This window comes from Misgurnus anguillicaudatus, chromosome 12, assembly GCF_027580225.2.
Source record: "Misgurnus anguillicaudatus chromosome 12, ASM2758022v2, whole genome shotgun sequence".
In the NCBI taxonomy this organism is placed as follows: Eukaryota; Metazoa; Chordata; class Actinopteri; order Cypriniformes; family Cobitidae; genus Misgurnus; species Misgurnus anguillicaudatus.
The window spans coordinates 2,530,940-2,544,344 of NC_073348.2; the positions used below are offsets into that span (position 1 = coordinate 2,530,940).

Here is a 13,405-nt window from a genome sequence, read left to right on the forward strand (position 1 = left end):
ATATTTTACATTGAAGTCTGTAAAAGACAGTACAGATGAAGTTAAAAAGCATTAAATAAGTCGTAACCCTTCGGTGGCACATTAAAAGCAAACAAATATTTGAATAGCATTTTTTTATTTGAATTATTATTGCAGATCGAATTTTCGAACATTTGTGCACATCCCTACTCTGTGCGTCTCTAAACAGCGCAGTTTAGAAAAATCATCTGTCATGTTGTTTTTGTTAGTCTGTTATTACAGTTAACTATGAGAAGTGAAGTGATATGGAACTGTAATGTGGTCAAGAGAGCTGCCTGGAACTAAATTCGCCGTACATTTCCCAGAAAATAATTTCACACTCCAGAACGTTCATCAGCCAATCAGAAGCATTCAAAGGACCCGAAGATAAGATAATGCACTTAGGAACGTCATTTTGTATTAGTTTTGGTCTTAAATGACTGTCCGAAATTACCATGGTTACCAAACAGTTAAGATAATACGCCCCCTGATCCCTGCTGAAAAAAACAATAAAACCATTACAGAAATTCCTAATGGTTTCCATTAAAATAAAATAGAAACCATTAGCTTTTACCATTAAAACTAGAGCCCGACCGATTTATCGTTTTGCCGATTTTATCGGCCGATATGAGCATGTCGCAGATATATCTGTATCGGCGTATAAGCCGCAGATATGAAGCCGATATGAACGTTCCTTACAGAAAACATTAAATGCTTTTGAAAGATGTAAGTACTTGTTTGTCCAGCAGAGCGCGCCCTATTGGTTGCTAATGGCGACCCAGGTCACTCACTGGAGTGACACCAGCCAATCCCCCGCCCCTTCACTTCAGTCAGTCAGTCTCTCAGTTCAGGTGGCGGCAGTCACGCGGCTTCTTCACAACATTTTACACCTGGTATTAGGACGCGCTTTGTTCGATTGGATTATAAGTGAGCGAGAGAGACACATTCCCGTTTAGTTTTGGTGTTTTTGATCCGTCTCTTTTGTCCACTTGCGAGTTGTTTAAAACGCAAGCGGGAGAAATAACGCGAGGCGGAGAAAGGACGCGTATAAACTGACGCACAGTTTGTCCAAGTACAGCTGCTTTTGCTGTTACCAAACATGCTCATTTCAAAGCAATTGATTAAATAAGCTCGCGCAACTTTAATAAAAAAAATAAAAGAGGCGGAGAGCAGACGCTTTAGTTTTATAAAAGTTTAAAGTCCCGGCAGAACACTGTGGGTTCGCGTCATAAAAACGTTGTGCAGTACATTAAACATAAGCCTACATCAGTAACGTTATGTTGTCAGTAAGTCAAGCATTGTCGTCTGAACGGTAAGTTTCTAATTATTTTGTGAAGTACATAACTTAATGTAAAGCTAATAAACAATGACTTTATAAGTTTCCATTTTTTTTAATTAAGCCCAATATAACATTATTCTCATCAAAACTGACAATGATTTAAGTTATATGTATTTTGTTTTGTTTGTGTTTTAAAGTTAATTATAATAAGTCAAGTTTACTGTTTTGTGCACTTAATCAGAATCATTTTGGATAATAAAGTTTATTGTTAACTTGTAAAACACACCTGCCTATATTACATATCTTTGTCACGTCATTTTAAGTGTTTGATCACCACATTTGTGGTGTGATCATAGGGTGATCATAGCAAAAAAGTATTTATATATAGTATATTCTGTTAATGTATATAGTGTATTATATGTACAGTAGCCTATTGTAGTATAATATACTGTAGTATATGTGTACTGTACTATAAAATGCACATAAAGAATATCGGCCGATACATCGTTATCTGTCTTTTTTTACTCCCTAATATCTGTATCGGCATCGATCCCAAAAAATGCATATCGGTCGGGTTTTACAAAATTCCTTTTTCCAATATTCCATTAGGATTTAATGGCCCCACCAATAGAACCCAACACATACCAGTAGAGACCAACAGAGACCATTATAGTTTCAAATAGGGATGTCCCGATCAGGTTTTTTTGCCCTTGAGTCCGAGACATTTGATTTTGAGTATTTGCCGATACTAAGTCCGGATCCAATACTTCTATAATACATAAAAAAAAATAAAGAAGATCGAAAAAACAGACCCAGGATGTTCCTAATGTCATGCCGCATGCATTGCTGTTTCTGTGTGGAGTCAAAAGAGTCTAACTCTGCGCATAACTATTGATGTATTAAAAAATAATGAGAATATAATATATATGTACAGGGGGTTAAATTGGGATTTGTTTTGTGGGGAGGCTCTGTTGGGAGGGAGGGTTCGAGGGGTAACATGTTTAATCCTGATGACAGCAAAGCCCCTGGTGTGTTTCAATGACATTTTGGACCTGTGCCACATGTTGACCAAAACTTTAAAACCTGAACTTTAAATTATGCAAATCTATGAGTCTGACACTCTATATGCATTTGTTGCACATGTCATTATGCACTATTGATCAAACTTTGAATGAAGTTATAAGAATCAACCTCCTTGTCTAATTCTAGGCATAAAATAGGCTACCAAAAAAGACTCAATTAACAACAAAAACAACATACTGATTCAGCAATAGGCTATGTCTTATAAGTTAGCCATAGAGATTCCCTAAGCTGGTCATCAGTTAGTTAAACAATCACTATAGTTAGGTCATAATTGATTTGTATAATCAAAATACATTATTTTATTAAACTACCAGTATACAATAAGTTGTATCCAGTTAACATATTGTAATGAGATGAGTGACATCACTTTTAATACTTTGTTTTTTAGACTTCTATGAAGTTTTTTCGACGTGGGCAATATTCTTACCTCTCTATCTATCTCTCATCTCTACAGCAATGTCAAATGATCCTGTGCAAATGCGTGTTCTTGAGGTTCTAAGTGACATGCGGAGCTGCGTCTGAGCACATGGTGACAAAAACGATCGACGAGTCGTTTAAGTTAGCGGTAAAAGCCTGGTTTTGTCGTGGGTGCCCCGCACGCACGAGTGTGAAGCCTATGAATGAAAACACGTCATTATTCTCTTTTCGTCAGTTCACATGCACCAGCACGTACACTGGCGCGGAGCAGAGCGAGACCTTCATTCTGTTTGCCAGGGCTTAACCTCGGACGGCCCTGGCCTAATTTAAACCCTGCATATCCGAGTCCTGATCGGGAGGTAACGTCCGATTCCGATCCAGTCTGAAACCACGTGATCGCACCCGATGTCCGATCGGGACATCCCTGGTTTCAAATACAACCAATAAAATTCCCATTAAAACCAATAAATCCAGTACAATTTCTGTGATGGTGTCTATAGACCATTTGCATGTTTGCAAACAGAGATGACGTGTTTTGTGGGCGGAGCCCAACTGGTGGCAGAAAGTGACTGCTCTGCAGTAGCTCCAGTAGTGGTGTGAAGTGTTTTAGCATTAAACTGTGATTTTTATGGATCCGGTGTTCTGTCGAAGTCTGTTTCTCTTTAGTATAATGTTTCTTATAGCGTTTTCATCATATTACGTAAATTTTTTAGATAAATTAAACAAATTGCTTGGCTACTGATACAGTCGAGGCTAAAAATATTAGCACCCTTGGTAAATAATATGATCAAATAAGGCTGTAAATAGGTCTGAAACGATTCATCGAGTTACTCGATTCAAAAAATTTCTCGAGGCAAAAACTCCGCCTCAAAGCCTCGTTAAATTCATATGACGCGCACTATACGCGCAGGAATCTGATTCGCACAGACCGTTGTTCAATGTTGCGGAAGCACACCATAGCGCGTGATACATTTTGAATGCGGTTGGCGCGATGGCGGAGGGTAAATATAAAAATAAACGGCAGAGAATGTCTAAAGTTTGGGATCATTACATTCTTAAAAAAGAAGAGAACAAGGTGCAATGTGTCTACTGCAAAGTCGACCTGGCATTCCACAGCAGCACAACTTCAATGATCCAGCATCTGAACCGAAAGCATCCGCTTCATGCTGTTTCACCAAGCGTTGCTGAAACAAGGTAATGTAGTCTAAGCTTATACATTGATGTTTGCTGATTTTAATCCTATAATGTATTTGTAGCGATGTCGTGATGCGGTTTGACTAGATATGATGTTTAGCTTTCATGTTTTTAAGTAGTAAACGTATTCACGTTCAATTGCAAGAGAGTATAGCCTAAAAAAGAACCCCTTCTCACACACAAACACACAAGCATGCAACCTCGTCTCTCACGCGCCAATCAGACATATCGCGGCAATGCATCACATACGCTAAAACTTTTATATAGCCACGCAACAATAATTTCAGCATTCATTCACTGTATACACCGGGAAGTGATGTTATGACGCGAATTTTCGAATGGATGCTTTACGTAAAATGCACAGCAATGCAAGTTATGCAAGCCAAATGCAGTGTGAAAATGATTGTATGTATTTCTACCGTACCAAACTGCAATGAAGAAACTGGTCTGACTGGGGTGTCACTCTTCCTCACGCACGGCACGCATACACACACACAGGTTGCTAGGTTACCATAGCAAAACGGCTCACCCCAGAAATGATGAATTATTTGTTAAAGGGACACTTCACCCATTTGCATTAACGTTAAGCTTTGTATAGTTAGAACCCCAGACATGTTTTTGAATGGTCATGCATAATTTTCTTTATTAAATTGCTTTTCCTCTTTTTCTCCCTCTCAGCACATCACAAATGAGTATGGACAACTTTGTTCGCCCAGCTCAGTCATGCACTGTTCAAGAGGCAGCGATTTTTACAGAGAGCATTTTGAACATGCTTGTGACCGATATGAGACCACTGTCCATGGTGGAAGACAAGGGATTTAGAGACATGATCTCAACTTTTAATCCTAAATACAACCTGCCATCAAGAACATATTTCACACAACTGATGGAGAAGAAACACAGAGACATTACAGAAAAATTAAAAGCTGTCCTAAAGCAAACAGAGTATGTTGCTTTGACAACAGACATTTGGACCAGTGTGGCAACAGAGGCCTACCTGGGGGTGACATGCCACTTCTTAGGGGAAGATTGGGAGATGAAGTCCCTCTCTCTAACCACAATGCCCTTAGAAGAGAGACACACTGCAGCCAACATTGCAGACTGGCTAGAGGAGACAACTGCCAAATTTGAGATTCAACTTGTAAAGGTAAAGGCAGTTGTCCATGACAATGGGGCCAATGTGGTGGCAGCAGCAAGAATTCTTAGAAAGAGGCATGGGTGGGCTTCTGTGAGATGTGCAGGGCATACTTTAAATTTAGTTGTGCAGAGCACACTCAAAAACAAAACAATTGCTAGTTGTGTGGGTTCTGCTAGGTGCTTAGTGGAACACTTCAAGAAGAGTGAACTGGCCTGCACTAAGCTTAAAGAAAAACAACAGCAGATGGGAAATCCATCACTCATGTTGATACAGGATGTCAGTACCCGGTGGAACAGTACGTATCACATGTTATCAAGACTCCTAGAACAGCGATGGCCTGTGACTGCAGCTCTCTCCGATCCAGCAGTCAATCCAAGAGGTAAACACCACTACCTGGATATAAAGCCAGAGCAGTGGCACATCAGTGAGGAGTTGACACAGGTCCTTGGGCCATTTGAAGAAGCTACAGAGTTTCTTAGTGGAGAACAGTATGTCACCCTCTCTGCTCTTCCACAGCTGGTCCAAAACCTTAAAAAGTCCACACTGGCTGCAGAACCCGAAACTGCACCAGTGAAGGCATTTCAGGCTTCTGCTGCACAGCAGATCACAGAGAGGTGGCAAGGGCTGTATGAATTTCTACCTGATTCTCCCAACCCTGTCCTTCTTGCTGCTGCTTTGGACCCCAGGTTTAGAAAACTGAAGTTCTTGCCTGTGGAAGAGGTGTTGAAGTTCCAAACTACTATTCAAACAATGGCACTAGCTGCCAGAAAGGACTCAAAACAGACACATGTAAGGGGAGAGGAAGCCACTGCCACCACATCAGCTACACACACTACAGGTAGATCACATCAGAAAAGTATTCTGGGATCATCATCAGAGGATGAGGATGAAGGAGAGGATGAGGATGAGCAGATTAACAGAGCAGTGCAGAGGGAGGTCTTGGAGTATTTTGGTGAACAGCCTATTTCCAAAAAGGATAATCCACTGCCATGGTGGAGAAAAAATCAAGAAAGATATCCAAGCTTGGCACAGCTGGCAAAGGCTTTCTTGGGGATCCCAGCAACATCAACACCTTCAGAGCGCTTGTTCTCTGCTGCTGGGAACATTGCCTCAAAACGTAGGGCAAGCCTAAGTGCTGAGCATGTGGATATGTTGACATTTCTCCATTGCAACTATAAGCTGTTGTAAAACCTGAAATCTCTCTCTTTCTCTCTCTCTCTCTCTCTCTCTCTCTCTCACACACACACACACACACACACACACACACACACACACACACACGTCACACTACATTTTGATGTTTGTTTTGAGATTACAGCTGAAAAACTGTGATTGTTATTTCTAATTGTTTTTTACATTTATTTTTTATAAATTGTTTACATTGTGCACCTGTTTGGCTTGATATTTTATATTCATTTATTTTTGTTCTCAGGTGGGTAATTTGCAGAAGGTGCAATCCTTTTTTTTGTAATGTTGTATTAAGAAGACAAAACTAAGGCCAATGGCCTTTACTATTTAAGTTTGTGTTCATTCATAGTTTTACATGTTATACATGTTTTACAGTAAGTTGACTTAACTGTATTGTTATTATTATTGTTGGCACTGGCACTTATAAAGACTAAATGGGTTAAAATGGCAATAAATTAGGCTTAGTTTTGGAGCCAAATGTTTAAGGTGGAATCAATGCCTGTTTTTTTTCTTTAGAAATAAAAGCCAAATGCTTGATCAATTTACAGCCACATCATTTTCGTTATGCATTATTTGTTTTGGTTGCTTAAAAGCAAACAAAAAATTTGATCCGATTAATCGATCGATTAAGTGCTAGATTAATCGATTACAAAAAGAATCGATAGCTGCATCCCTAGCTGTAAAAAGTTCATCTGCATTGTTAATCCTTTTGATTTATTTAAAAAAATTCACAAAAATGTATCCTTTCGTTGGATGGTGAGAATTTGAAATGGAGGGGAAATATCATTATGAAATGAATGTTTTTCTCAAGTACTCGTTGGACACAATTATTGGCACCCCTAGAAATTCTTATTGGTAAAATATCTCTGAAGTATATTCCCATTCATATTAACAATTTTGAGAACTCCAGCATGATTGCAAACACAAAATCATTCAGCTCTGGCTTCTGTTTCACAGAAATATAAAGAGGAGGGGAAAGCCTAAATTCCCTTAATCATCCATCACAATCAGGAAAACCAATATATTTCTGATGTGCAGCAAAAGATAATTGAGCTTCACAAATTGGTGAAGTGGCTTTAAGAAAAGAGCTAGAGCAGTGAAAATTACCATTTCCATCATAAGGGCAATAATTAAGAATTTCTAACCATCAGAAAATGTTACAAAACTGCCTGGAAGAGGACTTATGCCTATATCGTCCTAATGTACGGTGAGAAGGAGAGTTTGAGGTGCTAAAGACTCTCCTAGGGTCACTTCTGGAGAATTGTCTCTGGTTCAGAAAACCTTTAAAAAAATTGTCAAACAGAACCTACATCAACACATGTTGTTTGGGAGGGTTACAAGAAAAATTCTCCTAGCTCATTCAAAAACAAACTAAAGCATATACAGTTATCAGCCATGATGAAATATACTGCTGTGCTTTTTATGTTGTGGGCCCATATTTCTGCTGAAGGTCATGGACATCTTGTTAAGATACATGGCATCATGGATTCTATTAAATAGGGCTTATTCGCAAACACCGGAATTCGCTAGCCGCGGCCATCTTGTTGACATGACATCTGTCCTGCCCCTAGCCGCACGTAGATTTGAGTCGAGGGGAGCAGTAGCCTAATGCCTTAATCTCGTCTGTATTAAGAGAAGATGATTATTGTGGAACAATATCAAATAGACCCAATAGCCTTAATTAAAGATCCGTCCTTATTGCCAGCCGTAACTTATCCGGATATTTATAACTATATCGTTCATACAGTATCCGCATTCATCATACAAGCACTGAAGCGCCTTTCACATTATAACGATAACTATAACGATAACTATATCATCGTCCACATCACCAAACAATACGTTTATGCTAATTCGCTCACGGCACTCGCGCAAATCACTTGCCTTTAATATTGCTTGTAATAAAAACTTTTGCAGATGTCCTCAACACGCTGCGTTTCGAGTAACTCTAAACAGTAAATCTAATAGTTTGTGTAATCTCTTACCTTTTGGCACAACAGTTAGTTAATGTAATAGATTAAAAAGCATTACGTAGTCAATTTTCACAGCAACTGGAGGTAATCTAATGTTATAGACCTCAGCAATAAGCTTCACTGTCATTTTAAGTGGCCGTGCGTGCACTTGAAGTTCAAATAGATTTTAATGCTATCAATGGTTTATCCTTCATCAGGTGGGAAAAATCGCTCAGAAAGTGATCCCAATGATGTCGTTCATTGTATCTGTACCGTTATAGTTTTTGTGTGAGCTCCGCTATTCTGTTTAATATAAAACGATTTTCAAAACTATGTGAACGGCCCTTAATTCCCTACCTAGTATCAATGCCAGACCTATAATTATGTTCATATAGTTATTAATACTAATTTAATAATTGTCTCAATTTATGGCAGCTTATTTGAAAGAGAAGTTTTAGCCACTGCTTACAGCTAACCATATGTGATCAAATTATGGGGACAGACTTTGCTGTGAGCATATATCCCTAACGTTACCTGTGGTAAAATGATGGGGACAGACTTTGCTGTTGGGAGTCTCTCCTTCGCTGGTTCAACTCCTCTGTCTCCTTTCATGTTTTCTGACAGTCGGTATCGCATAAAAACTAATTCCGGGGTTCTTTTTGCTGTTGTTAGAACATCCGTGTATTACACCACACACCATCGCGCGGTTTTAAAAAAAATTACACAGATAATACCATGCATAATACCCACGCTGCCTCGCTTGTCAATTGACAGACTGACAGTTTTATGTCAACAATAAGGCCGCCGCCAACATTGATGACGTAGATCGAATAAGCCCTATACCAACAGATAAAAAATCAGTTAGTGACTGACTCTGTTAGAATTCTATTAATGGGCCATGTTTGGATCCTCTAACTGTACAATAAACAAAACACAAACCTCAAAAACAACACAAAAATGGGCCACTGAGCTCAAAACCAAGCTTCTGCTATAGATATTCCACTCTTCTGACCTGAACCCCACAGAAAATGAGAGAAGTGAACTGAAGAGGAGAAGCAACAACATGGAGCTGGGAATCTAAAAGGTCTGGAGTGATTCTGGATGAAGGAATGGTCTCAGATCTCTTGTTAGGTGTTTTCTTACCTCATCAGGCATTATAGGAGAAAATTTAGACCTGTTAAACTGGCAAATGGAGGTTTTAAAAAGTATTGAATAAAAGGGTGCCAATAATTGTGGACAATGTGTATTAGAGAAAAACATTTATTTCATCATATTTCCTCCCATTTTAAATTCTTATTATCCAATAAAATAATACATTTTTGTGAATTTTTTTAATAACAAATCAAAAGGATTAACAATGCAGATTAATTTTCACAGCCTTATTTGATCATATTTACCAAGGGTGCTAATATTTTTGGCCACGACTGTATGTGTGCATGTATGTAATGTATATGTGTGTTCTTTATTGGTAAATCAATTATTTTACAGTATGAATCGCTAAAGTACATATAAAAACTAATCAATACTATCATGTATTTTATACAATACCATTTATTAAATATTTCATCATTTTCCTGTTTTCTATTATTTCTTCCTTATATGTATAGCCTACGTGTTTGCTCTAAAACTACTATAAAACTATTATGTTTACATACAAATGAATATGCATAGGCTTGTTTATATATTGATAACACTTTAGGCTACATCATGTGTCTGTGCTATATTTATTAAGTATGTAAACATAGAACAAAGAGGAAGAAGACAAGATATAAGGTAAAAAGAAATAATAGAAAAAGGAAAAAGTCTGAAATATTTAATAAATTTTGATATTATTGCTTTTTTAGTATAACCCATTCAAATCTTTAATCTTTCTAAATAAATAATAAACGTAACGTGATGAAAACGTAGAGGGATCAGATTTCCACAGAACACCGGCATCTTCTCTAATTACTTTCTATATTCTAATTATTAATAGATTTCCAGATGATTTCATTACTCAAGTCTGTCGGTTTAAGGGCTTATTGCAATCATAAACACCTACGTTTATCTTCAAATGGTGTCTTCGACGGCGGTATTCTATAAAAATGAAGGTCATCTTTTTTGGCATTCCTATTTTGACACTTAACAGCACAACAAAACATTTTCTAGTGAGTTATCTTGCTCGTTTCACTTGTGTGTAATTCAGTTCCACTGTTTTTCTGCGCGCGCAGCCTACAGTTACGTAACTGTGTCGTCTACTCGCAAAAGGTCTGTTTTTTAAGCAGGGATGTGTAAACGAGAGAAATGTAAATGATACAGCAGAAGATGAGCATAATCTTTGTTGTATACATCCTTATAAACTAAAGACTGAATTAATTTCCTCCAAAACATCAACAGTAAATATATTCATGTATGTCTTGAGCTTTATATCTGATTTGAGCAAACAGTATGCAGTGTTTCAGTCAGGATCAACTCTTAACAGTGATATCATCATGATAAAATACACAAGCGCGTGAATCATGTGAAACTGCATTGAAATATTGACACTTATTTAAATTATGATAAATAGTGAAAGTATAGTTACCAATACGCGTGTGTGGATTTGCTCTGCTCGCTGTTATCCGTCTATAAATGTTGCTGTTTCAGTTTAAAAGAGCGCAAGTGAACACTGGAACAACACAGCGTCACTCTTCTTCTTCTTCTAGTATTTAATGGCGGTTGACAAACGTAAATGGTGCATTCACGCCCCCTACTGGATTGGAGGGTGAGGCGCAATATGATAGAAAAGTAACCTAAAATCTGTTAATCAAATTGGTATCTTTTGCTATGCAATTACACATAGAGCAGTAGTATATTTTTTTCTGTTTAACTAGCTTCTGTAACATTGATTCAAAAGTTTTATCCACATATAATAGCAAATTCATTACAACTGTGGAATAACAAAGATGGAACATAATAAAGTCATTATGACTAAAAAAACAATCAAAAATAAATCAAAACACAAACACCTACTGATGGTAATTTTTTTATAATAGTTTATAAATGTATACAGAAATTTAACTTATTTTAATTTTAAATTTAAATCTTACTTTTATAAAATAATGTATATTTAAAATATAAAAACACTGCTTATATATTTTCAAGTATTATTATACATTAAATAATAGAATTTGAACAGTACATTTACAGAAATATTGTACTTTTTTAACGTTAAAATAGCTCTGTGGCCCTCCGATGAAATGTCAATCTCAGAAATGGCCCCAAGCCAGTTTGAGTTTGAGACCCCTGATCAAGTAACATTATTGTGGGCTGGATTCTTGATTTTTTTTAATGATTATGACACAGAGAGTAAGGATAAATGGAACCTTATCTGATCAAGTTTGTTCCTCTCCTCTATATTATGTTTAAGAAAATTGACCCGTTTTCACATTGACATGACAATGATGGTGTTATTTTATCGTGCTTTTATTGAATCAATCTTAATGTTTTCTTTGGTGTCCTGGTTTGGATGTCTGTACAGAACAAGAATTTGCTGAATCAAATTAGATGGTCTAGTAAGCTGATTGGGGAGTCATAGCTCCATCATCCCTGTATACAAGATGAATTTAAACTTCTGTCATCTAGATGAAGATATGAATTTCCATATTGTAGAACAAAGAGGTATAAAAACAGCTTTGTGCCAGCTGCTATCACTCAGTTGAATAAGGACATGTCTTAGGAACCATTTTATTTTCTTCACTTTTAAATCTATCTTATTTATTTTATCTTATTTTATTTTGTTTTAGTGATGCTGAGAACCTTAAATGTATTTTTATCATATACTGTATGTTGTATATTTGGTTGTGTTGTCTGTAAAATGTGGAGATTTGTGAACCTATACACTGCATACCTAATCTACCTTTGGGTACCAATAAAGTGAACCTAAACCGTAAGCTTGTTTTTTTTTTGCTAATTTCTTTCGCCCATCCCAAAACAAAGCAACAGATAAAAGAATATGTCCAATCCAGTGGCGGCTCATGACTGCACATCTGAGGATGCGCTAATTCAAAATAAGTGTTCGGATTGTCACGTGTGTGGTTCCCTTTTCCAAAATATGTGTTCTACGCTTTGAGAGATCATGTGTGCATCACATGTCATGCCAAAATAAGTGCCTGCTGCAAACGCGTCAAAATCGTTTATGATAAAAGAGACGCTCACGTTCCCAAAATACACGCTAGACACTCCCTTAACAGTAAACTCTGATAACGCATGAGATTATGCGAGTAATTGGCAAACGCGAGTGTCCCTTTTATCATAACCCTTTAGATGTGTCTGCAGCAGGCACTTATTTTGGCATGACACATGATGCACACACGATCTCTCAAAGTGCAGAACACATATTTTGAAATGACGAACCACACACAACAAGCTACATACATGTTGTGACGAGCTTCGCATCGTGTGCTTAAAAAAAAAAAAGAAGTCACCAGCTGCCACTGGTCCAATCACAGCACAGGGTTCATCCACCAAAAAGAAAGCAGTGATGATTGAAAAGTTGTATGGCCTGTCAATAACAAGAGTCTGCAATCAATGGAACCACAAAACCCAGTGTGATCTCCTTTCATCCGCACTTTCTAATAATTTTTTTATGGAGAGTCAAGACATCTGACTACTAAAGTAAACTGGTCAGGGTGAATGTGGAAATTTGAAATACTGAATTAGCTTAATCCTGTGAAGTCGACGGTCTCGCGGGCTCCTTTCAGCCAACACACCCATGTGGGGCCCAAATGGGTTGCACATGTGCTAATATCTGGGCCCCAGCTAATTTTGTATCCCAGTTTCCATGGAGCCTCCACATGAGTTTGCCCAGATGGCTTGAAGATAGGCTCTTGATGGGCACCTTATTAACCCCATATGGGTGACCAGGTAGATCCCATTTAGGACCCACATGAGACTACCCACATGGGGTTAATGATGGGGCCAAGATTAGACTTATTTAGGGCACTTATGGGTTACAACTGGTATATTTATGGGCTACATATTTGTTGGTTTGGGTTACCTTATTTTACAGTAAACCCCTAAATACAAAACTTCCATGTATTAAACTTCAATAAAATGTTAAAGGTTTTTAATGAACAGAAAACAGTAGTTCATGCTTTACTTTATTAAGCAGTTTATTGATAATTTGAACATGACTTG

General features: G+C 37.6%; 1 protein-coding gene across 2 annotated transcripts in view; it reads right to left on the bottom strand.

Annotated features, from left to right (window-relative positions):
• The window catches only part of LOC129446065 (uncharacterized), a 129,263-nt gene that overhangs the window by 11,625 nt on the left and 104,233 nt on the right, over nt 1-13,405 (bottom strand). The window contains exon 1 of one of the 2 annotated variants that reach the window (XM_055207015.2): nt 10,812-10,970. The exons of the other annotated variant lie outside the window; for it this stretch is intronic. The gene's annotated coding sequence lies outside the window, so the exon portion shown is untranslated. Of the gene's footprint in view, nt 1-10,811; nt 10,971-13,405 lie in introns of those variants that run through there. 2 annotated transcript variants of the gene reach the window in all.